This window comes from Neofelis nebulosa, chromosome 16 (assembly GCF_028018385.1).
Source record: "Neofelis nebulosa isolate mNeoNeb1 chromosome 16, mNeoNeb1.pri, whole genome shotgun sequence".
NCBI classification, from domain to species: Eukaryota; Metazoa; Chordata; class Mammalia; order Carnivora; family Felidae; genus Neofelis; species Neofelis nebulosa.
Genome location: NC_080797.1, coordinates 51084051 through 51097422, shown reverse-complemented (window position 1 = coordinate 51097422; position 13372 = coordinate 51084051).

Here is a 13372-nt window from a genome sequence, read left to right as displayed (position 1 = left end):
TGTTTGCAGGATCCATGGGTCTGAGTCAGGTACACAGTCCAGGTCCAAAAATTGGTGTGGGGTTGCCAGTTAGTTCCTGAGCCAACTGATCACGATCAGTGTCTGGTATCCCAGACGGTAGCCCGACTGTCCCCGGGGCCATGGTGCTTAGTCAGCTAGAGACATGGCAGGGAAGGGTAGCCAGCTGGTCACCCTCTCCTGGCTACCAGAGGTGCCTTCCTCTTGCTGAGTAGATGGCTCATGCATGTGCACTCTGCCTAAGCCACTGGATGGTGCCCAAAGGGACGTTGTAGTAAATGTTGGAGCCAGGCCAGGTTCTAACCAGTTGATCATCAGCCTGGGGCCCCAAACAGCCACAGCTGAATCACTGCTGCCACTGTCCTCTGAAGGAAAGGGCAAGAAACAGACCCAGGTCCAGGGAATTCCCTCTATTTCTAAAGGAGGAAGGCAGGCCCCTTTTTCACAGAGCTCCCGGGGATAACCAGTAAAGGGCCGCTTCACCAAAGCCCACAGGTGTTGCTTACCCTGAGACAGCCAGCTTGCCAGCCTTTTGCTGCAGTCACTGCATTACCACCACAGCCCTTTCTGATTCCTACTTAAGACCTCTGGCCCTCCGTGAATCTATTTTCACCACTTTGCTCTAGTTTCAAAGTAGTTCCTCGCTGGGTGCATTCCATCTTCCATGTTTTCAGAGGCTGGTCCCTGGTATTCAGCTGGGTATCCTAGTCCCATTTTTGTGACCGTGTCTAGGTGAGGTCACAGGGTCCCTGGCAAGTTGCTGTCAAAACCATGCAGTCATTCAGGGGCCTAGGCCATTGGAAAGGCCCAGATTAGAACATTGGCAAGTTTTCTGGTCCAGAGGATGGAAAGGGGGCTCTCCACCTACTGTGTGGAGGGAACACGAAGCTACACAGCCCCTTTCCAGATTGACCCCATTCCTATTGAAATATTGAAAAATGAGGCCCTGGTTATGGCCACTCCCTTCCCAAGGCTCTATGTCTAACAATGTCCCCGTGTAGATTTAGGAGCCATTGGAGCTGTGACTCACTCAACCGACACCCAGGGATTGGTTTTCTCACCACCCTATGCGTGTTGGACATGGTCCCCAAGCAAGGCAAGCCAGCCCCTGCTAATGGCTGTACTTACACTGACTCAGTCTTGGGTTTACCTTCCTTCTGGGGCACAGAGGGGCCAGTGGGACCCAGGGGGCATAGGTGGTGGGTGCAGGTCCCCAGCACAGGGAGGTTCCTGGGACAGGTGCCAAGGCATGAACAGCCCTGTGCGTCAAGGCAGTGCCCGAGCAACCTCAGTGGTCCAGCAAAGCCATTCGGTGCTCATGGTGTGGCAACCTTGGCGTTGGCCTTTGCATTGCTGTCCTCCTTCAGCATACTCCACAATAGCCACAGTGAGAGTTCTGGCTGCAAGGACTAGGTCCACAGCCGCCCTTGCAAGGACTGTGGTAGAAGGCAGGGACTGGCACCTAGGGTGGAGCCCATTGGGGCAGCACCTGGTGTTTGCCTCCTTACCAGTTCACTTCTCCCAGCCCCTGTTTGGAGCACTAAAGGCCTCTCACATGTGTACCCTCACAGGAAATGGATAGTTATGGTGGGTTGTGCTGATGAAAGCCAGGATTACCCTGTAAGAAGTATGTACTGAGTCGCGGTGTTGGCCAGCGTGCAATATGCCTGCAAAAAGTGCAGAGGTTGGTAACAGCACAGCGTTTCCTCGTCTGTTCACATATCATTCAGGTTGCCCTGTTTTCAAATGAATAGATCTTGCCCTGAGTATCATTCAGAGAGTGTAACAACTTCCCATTTTACGTTAGTTCTTGCCTTTTCCAGAGGCTTGAAAACGCGAGAGGCTCTGGTAGGGTGACGGAGATATAAGTCGTTGAGGGAGAGCCAAGGCCAGTTGACCCATTATGATTAGGTGGAACTCTGGAGAATCCCAACACTCTACAGCAGAACGCTGAAAGCATTTGTTCTGTAGCTGTTGTCTAACTAAGGGGACTTAGCTCATCATAATTCGAAGTGTCCCAAGAGCACCCTCGTCATTTCTTCTGGAGGCTGCGCCAAGGATGGCCCATGGGTCCAGCAGCCACCTACTCATTTCAGGCATTCCTTGTCCATGTTTGGGCCATTGAGCATGCAGCCAAGCAAATGGATGTGGCTGCCCCATGGCAGAGCTGTCTCAACCCCGTTGCTTCTTTCTCCCTCGTCACTTCCCTAGGGTCTACTTTTTCTTGAAAACTTCATCAGTGTGTATGTGCCAAGGCACATGTGGGGATAGTGAACTGGATAGTAAAATGACCGCACATGGACACCAAGTGAGCATGATTAGAATGCTCAGAATATTAGACTTTCTCATTTCTACACTCTATTAGTCGTGACTTGCACCCAATCATGATACCTGTGGTCCTGCGGGCCATCTGTTCCCCAGATGGAAGTAAATCCAAGACGGCTAAGTGCAAGTGCTGTGTCTAGGAGTGGATGAACTGCTTTGCTGGGCCCCACCTGCGACGAGCCCAGGCCGGTGTGAAAATGTATCCCTGGGCACGGGTTGAGTGAGTGACAGCTCTATGGCTCCTAAGTCAAAAACAGGGAAATTGGTAGATAAAGAAACATGGGAGGGCCACAGGAGGTCCCAGGTTCCACATGTCCGGATATTTCTCTGGGACACAGGCTCTGAATGGCACCCAAAGACGAGGGTCTTCGTATTCCGAAAAGAGGGTATTCATTGAAACGGAAATGCGAATGGCCAAAGTGATTCATTACTGAAGAGACGGGGTTGCAGGTTATAATGAAGTGTCTAGAAGGAAAATTTCCTGGCAAGGTCCTGCGTAAGGAGGAAGAACACCTGAGGCGAGAGAAAAACTAAAACTCTCTGGAAAAGGGAAAACCTCTGGAAAGTCCAGTCTGCAATGGGTCTGCCTATGTCCTTCTGCAACAGAGGGACAGCTTCTGGCCTTGGCTGTTTTTCCTGCCGTTCCCATCAAGAGACAGAGGCAGCAGGGATTCAGGGGTAGTGGGTCCATGCTCCAAGCTGTCGCTCAAATGTTTGCAACCGTTTCTGTTATGCATTCGATGGTGAAGGGCCACTGTCTGCACTGACCAGGTCCTGGAACATAGCTCGTATGCGTGGATTGTGTGCTCTTCAGAATCTGAGGCCAAGCAGTAAGTGCTCTCTGAGAGCAGAGCTATCTTTCCTGTGGGTTGTCAGAAAAGAATTTCCCTTGGGGGGCACGGAAGCAGCGTGTGAACTCACCATGCATGCCTGGGAGCTCACTGTGTGACTGACAGCCTCACTGGCTCACCCGGGCCGCAAACCAAGTCCTAGTTAGCACATAGCATTGGCATGGGAATGGCTCTAAGGACAACGAAAGTTTCCTTTCAGATGAGAATGGGAGAAGGCTGAGAGGGAATTGTGTCGCTCCATTTGCCCTTGTCCAAGACGTGAGGTCAACTGCCTTCCCACACCCTTTGGCCCTAACTACACACAAATATCCTCTGTTGGGTACCTTCCCCTGACCTACATCTCATGTTGGCAATTTAGATCTGGAAGGCATGTTGCAATGCTCCTAGGGCCCAACTTATTGTGCTGTCACAAGAACTCATCCAGAATCCCCAATTAAAATCAGAGGGAATTGCTCTGAAACATGGGCCCTGATGTGCCAATGGAAGATTCTCATTTTAGAAAGGGTAAAAGGGGGCACCTGGATGACTCATTCCCTTAAACCTCAACTATTGGCTTCTGCTCAGGTCATGGTCTCCTAGTTCTCTAGTTCGGGTCCCTAGTCGGGCTTCGTGCTGAGAGCTCGAAGCCTGGAGCCTGCTTCAGAGTCTTTTCTTTTTCTTTTCTTTTTTTTTTTTTTGTGTGTGTTTATTTTTTTATTTTTTTATTTTTTAATATATGAAATTTAGTGTCAAATTGGTTTCCATACAACACCCAGTGCTCATCACAAAAGGTGCCCTCCTCAATACCCATCAACCACCCTACCCTCCCTCCCACCCCCATCAACCCTCAGTTTGTTCTCAGTTTTTAACAGTCTCTTATGCTTTGGCTCTCTCCCACTCTAACCTCTTTTTTTTTTTTCCTTCCCCTCCCCCATGGGTTTCTGTTACGTTTCTCAGGATCCACATAAGTGTGAAACCATATGGTATCTGTCTTTCTCTGTATGGCTTATTTCACTTAGCATCACACTCTCCAGTTCCATCCACGTTGCTACAAAAGGCCATATTTCATTTTTTCTCATTGCCACGTAGTATTCCATTGTGTATATAAACCACGTGTTCTTTATCCATTCATCAGTTGATGGACATTTAGGCTCTTTCCATAATTTGGCTGTTGTTGAGAGTGCTGCTATAAACATTGGGGCACAAGTGCCCCTATGCATCAGTACTCCTGTATCCCTTGGATAAATTCCTAGCAGTGCTATTGCTGGGTCATAGGGTAGGTCTATTTTTAATTTTCTGAGGAACCTCCACACTGCTTTCCAGAGCGGCTGCAACAATTTGTATTCCCACCATCAGTGCAAGAGGATTCCCGTTTCTCCACATCCTCTCCAGCATCTATAGTCTCCTGATTTCTTCATTTTGGCCACTCTGACTGGCGTGAGGTGGTATCTGAGTGTGGTTTTGATTTGTATTTCCCTGATAAGGAGCGACGTTGAACATCTTTGCATGTGCCTGTTGGCCATCCGGATGTCTTCTTTAGAGAAGTGTCTATTCATGTTTTCTGCCCTTTCCTTCACTGGGTTATTTGTTTTTCGGGTGTGGAGTTTGATGAGCTCTTTATAGATTTTTGGATACTAGCCCTCTGTCTGATGTGTCATTTGCAAATATCTTCTCCCATTCCTTTGGTTGCCTTGTAGTTTTGTTGGTTGTTTCCTTTGCTGTGCAGAAGCTTTTTATCTTCATAAGGTCCCAGTAATTCACTTTTGCTTTTAATTCCCTTGCCTTTGGGGATGTGCTGAGTAAGAGTTTGCTACGGCTGAGGTCAGAGAGGTCTTTTCCTGCTTTCTCCTCTAAGGTTTTGATGGTTTCCTGTCTCACATTCAGGTTCTTTATCCATTTTGAGTTTATTTTTGTGAATGGTGTGAGAAAGTGGTCTAGTTTCAACCTTCTGCATGTTGCTGTCCAGTTCTCCCAGCACCATTTGTTAAAGAGACTGTCTTTTTTCCATTGGATGTTCTTTCCTGCTTTGTCAAAGATGAGTTGGCCATACGTTTGTGGGTCTAGTTCTGGGGTTTCTATTCTATTCCATTGGTCTATGTGTCTGTGTTTATGCCAATACCATGCTGTCTTGATGATTTCAGCTTTGTAGTAGAGGCTAAAGTCTGGGATTGGGATGCCTCCTGCTTTGGTCTTCTTCTTCAAAATTACTTTGGCTCTTCGGGGCCTTTTGTGGTTCCATATGAATTTTAGGATTGCTTGTTCTAGTTTCGAGAAGAATGCTGGTGCAATTTTGATTGGGATTGCATTGAATGTGTAGATCGCTTTGGGTAGTATTGACATTTTGACAATATTTATTCTTCCAATCCATGAGCAGGGAATGTCTTTCCATTTCTTTCTATCTTCTTCAATTACCTGCATAAGCTTTCTATAGTTTTCAGCATACAGATCTTTTACATTTTGGTTAGATTTATCCCTAGGTATTTTATGCTTCTTGGTGCAATTGTGAATGGGATCAGTTTCTTTATTTGTCTTTCTGTTGCTTCATTGTTAGTGTATAAGAATGCAACTGATTTCTGTACATTGATTTTGTATCCTGCAACTTTGCTGAATTCATGTATCAGTTCTAGCAGACTTTTGGTGGAGTCTATCGGATTTTCCATGTATAATATCATGGCATCTGCAAAAAGCGAAAGCTTGACTTCATCTTTGCCAATTTGGATGCCTTTGATTTCCTTTTGTTGTCTGATTGCTGATGCTAGCACTTCCACCACTATGTTAAACAACAGCGGTGAGAGTGGGCATCCCTGTCGTGTTCCTGATCTCAGGGAAAAAGCTCTCAGGTTTTCCCCGTTGAGGATGATGTTAGCTGTGGGCTTTTCATAAATGGCTTTTATGATCTTTAAGTATGTTCCTTCTATCCCGACTTTCTCCAGGGTTTTTATTAAGAAAGGGTGTTGATTTTGTCAAAGGCCTTTTCTGCATCGATTGACAGGATCATATGGTTCTTCTTTTTTTTTTGTTAATGTAATGTATCACGTAGATCGATTTGCGAATGTTGAACCAGCCCTGCATGCCAGGAATGAATCCCACTTGATCATAGTGAATAATTCTTTTTATATGCTGTTGAATTCGATTTGCTAGTATCTTATTGAGAATTTTTGCATCCATATTCATCAGAGATAGTGGCCTGTAGTTCTCTTTTTTTACTGGGTCTCTGTCTGGTTTAGGAATCAAAGTAATACTGGCTTCATAGAATGAGTCTGGAAGTTTTCCTTCCCTTTCTATTTCTTGGAATAGCTTGAGAAGGATAGGTATTATCTCTGCTTTAAACGTCTGGTAGAACTCCCCTGGGAAGCCATCTGGTCCTGGACTCTTATTTGTTGGGAGATTTGTGATAACCGGTTCAATTTCTTCGCTGGTTATGGGTCTGTTCAAGCTGTCTATTTCCTCCTGATTGAGTTTTGGAAGAGTGTGGGTGTTTAGGAATTTGTCCATTTCTTCCAGGTTGTCCAATTTGTTGGCATATAATTTTTCATAGTATTCGCTGATAATTGTTTGTATCTCTGAGGGATTGGTTGTAATAATTCCATTTTCATTCATGATGTTATCTATTTGGGTCATCTCCGTTTTCTTTTTGAGAAGCCTGGCTAGAGGTTTGTCAATTTTGTTTATTTTTTCAAAAAGCCGAGTCTTGGTTTCGTTGATCTGCTCTACAGTTTTTTTAGATTCTATATTGTTTATTTCTGCTCTGAAATTTATGATTTCTCTTCTTCTGCTGGCTTAGGCTGCCTTTGCTGTTCTGCTTCTGTTTCCTTTAGGTGTGCTGTTAGATTTTGTATTTGGGAGTTTTCCTGTTTCTTGAGATAGGCCTGGATTGCAATGTATTTTCCTCTCAGGACTGTCTTCGCTGCATCCCAAAGCGTTTGGATTGTTGTAATTTCATTTTCGTTTGTTTCCATATATTTTTTACTTTCTTCTCTAATTGCCTGGTTGACCCACTCCTTCGTTAGTAGGGTGTTCTTTCACCTCCATGCTTTTGGAGGTTTTCCAGACTTTTTCCTGTGGTTGATTTCAAGCTTCATAGCATTTTGGTCTGAAAGTATGCAGGGCATAATTTTAATTCTTGTAAACTTATGAAGGGCTGTTTTGTGACCCAGTATATGATCTATCTTGGAGAATGTTCCATGTGCACTGGAGAAGAAAGTATATTCTGTTGCTTTGGGATGCAGAGTTCTAAATATATCTGTCAAGTCCATCTGATCGAATGTATCATTCAGGGCCCTTGTTTCTTTATTGACTGTGTGTCTAGGTGATCTATCCATTTCTGTAAATGGGGTGTTAAAGTCCCCTGCAATGACCACATTCTTATCAATAAGGTTGCTTATGTTTATGAGTAATTGTGTTATATATCTGGGGGCTCCGGTATTTGGCGCATAGACATTTATAATTGTTAGCTCTTCCTGATGGATAGACCCTGTAATTATTATATAATGCCCTTCTTCATCTCTTGTTACAGCCTTTAATTGAAAGTCTAGTTTGTCTGATATAAGTATGGCTACTCCAGCTTTCTTGTGGCTTCCAGTAGCATGATAAATAGTTCTCCATCCCCTCACTCTCAAACTAAAGGTGTCCTCAGATCTAAAATGAGTCTCTTGTAGACCGCAAATAGATGGGTCTTGTTTTTTTATCCATTCTGATACCCTATGTCTTTTGGCTGGCGCATTTAATCCATTTACATTCAGTGTTATTCTAGAAAGATACGGGTTTAGAGTCATTGTGATGTCTATATGTTTTATGCTTGTAGTGATGTCTCTGGTACTTTGTCTCACAGGATCCCCCTTAGGATCTCTTGTAGGGCTGGTTTCGTGGTGACAAATTCGTTCAGTTTTTGTTTGTTTGGGAAGACCTTTATCTCTCCTTCTATTCTAAATGCCAGACTTGCTGGATAAAGGATTCTCGGCTGCATATTTTTTCTGTTTAGCACACTGAAGATATCGTGCCAAGCCTTTCTGGCCTGCCAAGTTTCAAAGGAGAGATCAGTCACGAGTCTTATAGGTCTCCCTTTATATGTGAGGGCACGTTTATCCCTTGCTGCTTTCAGAATTTTCTCTTTATCCTTGTATTTTGCCAGTTTCACTATGATATGCCGTGCAGAAGATCGATTCAAGTTACGTCTGAAGGGAGTTCTCTGTGCCTCTTGGATTTCAATGCCTTTTTCCTTCCCCAGTTCAGGGAAGTTCTCAGCTATAATTTCTTCAAGTACCCCTTCAGCACCTTTCCCTCTCTCTTCCTCCTCTGGGATACCAATTATGCGTATATTATTTCTTTTTAGTGTATCACTTAGTTCTCTAATTTTCCCCTCATACTCCTGGATTTTTTTATCTCTCTTTCTTTCAGCTTCCTCTTTCTCCATCACATTACCTTCTAGTTCACCTATTCTCTCCTCTGCCTCTTCAATCCAAGCCGTCATGGTTTCCATTTTGTTTTGCATTTCGTTTAAAGCGTTTTTCAGCTCCTCGTGACTGTTCCTTAGTCCCTTGATCTCTGTGGCAAGAGATTCTCTGCTGTCCTGTATACTGTTTTCAAGCCCAGCGATTAATTTTATGACTAGTATTCTAAATTCACTTTCTGTTATATTATTTAAATCCTTTTTGATCAGTTCATTAGCTGTTGTTATTTCCTGGAGATCCTTCTGAGGGGTATTCTTCCGTTTGGTCATTTTGGATAGTCCCTGGAGTGGTGAGGACCCGCAGGGCACTTCCCCCTTGCTGTGGTGTATAACTGGAGTTGGTGGGCGGGGCCGAAGACCGACCTGATGTCTGCCCCCAGCCCACCGCTGGGGCCACAGTCAGACTGGTGTGTGCCTTGTCTTCCCCTCTCCTAGGGGCGGGATTCACTGTGGGGTGGCGTGGCCCGTCTGGGCTACCTGCACACTGCCAGGCTTGTGGTGCTGTGGATCAGGCGTATTAGCTGGGGTGGGTAGGCCAGGTGCACGGGGGCAGGAGGGGCAGGCTTAGCTCGCTTCTCCTTAGGTGATCCACTTCAGGAGGGGCCCTGTGGCAGTGGGAGGGAGTCAGATCCGCTGCCGGAGGTTTGGCTCGGCAGAAGCACAGAGTTGGGTGTTTGCACGGAGAAGCGAGCAAGTTCCCTGGCAAGAAATGTTTCCCTTTGGGATTCTGGCTGGGGGATGGGTGGGGGAGATGGCGCTGGCGAGCGCCTTTGTTCCCCGCCAAGCTGAGCTCTGCCGTCCGGGGGCTCAGCAGCTCTCCCTCCCTTTGTCCTCCAGCCTTCCCGCTTTCTGAGCAGAGCTGTTAACTTATGACCTCCCAGACGCTAAGTCGCGCTTGCTGTCGGAACACAGTCCTTCCGGCCCGTCTGCTTTTCCCAGCCAGACTCGGGGACTCTGCTTGGCCTGCAAGCCGCCCCTCCGCCCCGGCTCCCTCCCGCCAGTCCTTGGAGCACGCACCGCCTCGCCGCCCTTCCTACCCTCTTCCGTGGGCCTCTCGTCTGCTCTTGGCTCCGGAGATTCCGTTCTGCTAACCCTCTGGCGGTTTTCTGGGTTCTTAAGGCAGGTGTAGGTGGAATCTAAGTGATCAGCAGGACGAGCGGTGAGTCCAGCGTCCTCCTATGCCGCCATCTTACGGAACTCCTGCTTCAGAGTCTTTGTCTCTCTCTCAGCCCTTTTCTGCTTGCAATGTCCCTCTCTCTCTCTCTTTATCTCACTCACTCTCTCAAAAGTGAAATAAATGTTTTAAACTGTTAAAAGACATGGGGCTACGGGGGCTCTTGGGTGACTCATTGGTTCAACATTTCTTCATTGCTAAAGTCATGATCTTATGGTTTGCAAGCCCTCCCCCACATCAGTTCTCTCCTGTGAGCAGGGAGACGCCTTGGGATCATCTGTCCCACTCTACCCCTCACTGCCTGCTCTCTCTGTCTGTCTCCCTCTCCTCTCTCTTCCTCTCTGTCGCTCCGTCTGTCTGAAAAGTAATAAAAAACACAAAAGAGAGGACAATGGTGGAGTAGGTACATAGAGACACAGTGTTCCTATGAGAGATGCAAATGGGATAATTCTGTGGATGAAATGGCTCCTACAATCTCCTGGCAAGCTGACTGTGTCAGGAATAAGAAACACCTATGGACAAGGGCAAAGGGAAGCCACCACTGTTTGCAGTAGGAGTCTTCATGGCAAGATACCTTATTCTTACTCGGGAAAGAGAAGAAAAGCTTCGGGAGTTCACTCTTTTCCTTTTGATCAAAGGAGAGAGGCAGCAGTGTTACCAGGGGCGTGGTGTTGTGTTCAGGTGTTTTGAACTGGCCTGTGGTACAGTAGTTCTTGAATGGTGTCTTTCAGTGCTAACAAGGTCCTCGCGACTGGTGCCCAAGGGGGAGCCAACTGGTCTTCAGAGTGAAAGCATCCTTAACATGCAGGGAGGGAGACACGTTGGCTAACGAACATTTCTTTTCTCAGCCAGCCAGACACCAAGTACTCCCAGGAAGGCAATCTTTCCTGGGGGATATCAGAAACTGATTGCTCTTGGCTTAGCCCAGACAAGAGTCAGAGCTCATTAGGAAAGCCTGGGCACTCCCTATGTGGGGGATGGCCTCCTTGGCCTTGCCTGGGACCCAAGACGTAATTATCAATACAGCCAGGGAATTGGAATGGCTACACACACGGCCAAAGGCTTTCCTTTCAGCTGAGAATGAGATAAAGTTGAGAAGCAAGTGTCCAGCTCCATGTGCCTCTTGTCCCAGAAGGAAGGATAGCTCCCTCCTGATCCCTCTGACCCTGTGTACACACATGCATTCCTGCTGGGCACCTTGAAACGCCCTGGGCTTATCTTTGCCAACAGAGTACTGAAAGGCAATGTATTTTCTTTTCTTTTATTTTGCGTTTTGAGTTCCATTCAAATTAGTTAGCCTCTAGTGCAACAATGATTTCAAGAGTAGATTCCTTAACACTTCTTACCCAGTTAGCCCACACCCCCTCCCACAACACCTCCAGGGACCCTCTGTGTGTTCTCCATATTTAAGAGTCTCTTATGTTTTGGCCCCCTCCCTCTTTGTACATTATTTGTGCCTCCCTTCCTTTATATTCATCTGTTCTGTGTCTTAAAGGCCTCAGATGAGTGAAGTCGCTTGATAGTTGTGTTTCTCTGACTGACTACCTTCGCGTACCATAAAACCCTCTAGTTCTATCAATGTAGCTGCAAAAGGCAACATGACATTCTTTGTGACTGCTGAGGAACACTCCATTGTATATATCGACCACATCTTCTTTATCCATTCATCCATCGATGGACATTTGGGCTCTTTCCATACTTTGGCTGTTGCTGACAGTGCTGTTAGTAAAGTTGGGGCGCATGTGCCCTTTCGAAACAGCCTTCCTGTCTCCCTTGGATAAATACCTAGTAGTGCAATTGCTGGGTCGTAGGGAGGTTCCATTTTAATTTTTTGAGTAATGTCCAGAGTGGCTGCCCCGCTTGCATTCCCACCAGCAATGCAAAGAGATCCTGTTTCTCCACAGCCTCGCCAACCTCAGATGTTGCCTCCGTTGTCAATGTTGGTCTTTCTGGCAGGTATAAGGTGGTATCCCGTTGTGGTTTTGATGTGTAATTCCCTGATGATGAGTGATGTTGAGCATTTTTTTCATGTGTCGGGTGGCCATCTGTAACTCTCCTTTGGAGCAGTGTCTCTCATGTCTTTGGTTCATTTCTTCACTGGAGTGTTTGTTTTTGGGGTGTCGACTTTGATAAGTTCTTTCTAGGTTTTGGATACGAACCCTTTATCAGATATGTCGTTGGCACATAGCTTCTCCCATTCTCTCGGTCGCCCTTTAGTATTGAGGACTGTTTCCTTCACTGTGCAGAAGCGTGTTATTTTGATGAGGCCCCAGTAGTGCATTTTCCCTTTTGCCTCCTGAAAGGCAATTTTTCAGCATATCCTGTGGCCCAGCATATCCCAGAGTGACAAGATCGGGAACAGAATCCCTATATAAACGTAGAGGAAATGGCTCTGGGACAGTTGCCTGAATGGACAATAGGGACAACTGAGCTTGGCAAAGAACACCAGCGTGGGGGAGAATACACAGAAGGCCAAATTTCTTTATGAACCAAAGAGAATGGCATATAGAAAAAAAAAAAAAGAAGAAGCGACTAGCAGAAACTCCTGGCAAGATGGTTGTCTCAGCAGTAAGAACACTGTGGGGGCTACAAGAAAGGAGACCTCCTGCGTTGTTCCTTCAAAAGGAGATGGAGAGTTCCGGAAGATGGTGGCGTAGGAGGACGCTGGGCTCACCGCGCGTCCTGCTGATCACTTAGATTCCACCTACACCTGCCTAAAGAACCCAGAAAACCGCCAGAGGTTTAGCAGAACGGAGTCTCCGGAGCCAAGCGCAGACGAGAGGCCCACGGAAGAGGGTAGGAAGGGCGGCGAGGCGGTGCGCGCTCCACGGACTGGCGGGAAGGAGCCGGGGTGGAGGGGCGGCTCGCCGGCCAAGCAGAGCCCCCGAGTCGGGCTGGCAAAAGCGGAGGGGCCGGACGGACTGTGTTCCGACAGCAAGCGCGACTTAGCGTCTGGGAGGTCAGAAGTTAGCAGCTCTGCTCAGAAAGCGGGAAGGCTGGAGGACAAAGGGAGGGAGAGCTGCTGAGCCCCCGGACGTACGGCAGAGCTCAGCTTAGCGGGGAACAAAGGCGCTCGCCAGCGCCATCTCCCCCGCCCATCCCCCATCCAAAATCCCAAAGAGAACCAGTTCCTGCCAGGGAACTTGCTCGCTCCGCGCAAACACCCAACTCTGTGCTTCTGCGGAGCCAAACCTCTGGCAGCGGATCTGACTCCCTCCCACTGCCACAGGGCCCCTCCTGAAGTGGATCACCTAAGGAGAAGTGAGCTAAGCCTGCCCCTCCTGCACCCGTGCACCTTGCCTACCCACCCCAGCTAATACGCCAGCTCCCCAGCACCACAAGCCCGGCAGTGTGCAAGTAGACCAGATGGGCCACACCACCCCACAGTGAATCCCGCCCCTAGGAGAGGGGAAGAGAAGGCACACACCAGTCTGACTGTGGCCCCAGCGGTGGGCTGGGGGCAGACATCAGGTCGGACTGCGGCCCCGCCCACCAACTCCAGTTATACACCACAGCAAGGGGGAAGTGCCCTGCGGGTCATCACCACTCCAGGGACTGTCCAAAATGACCAAACGG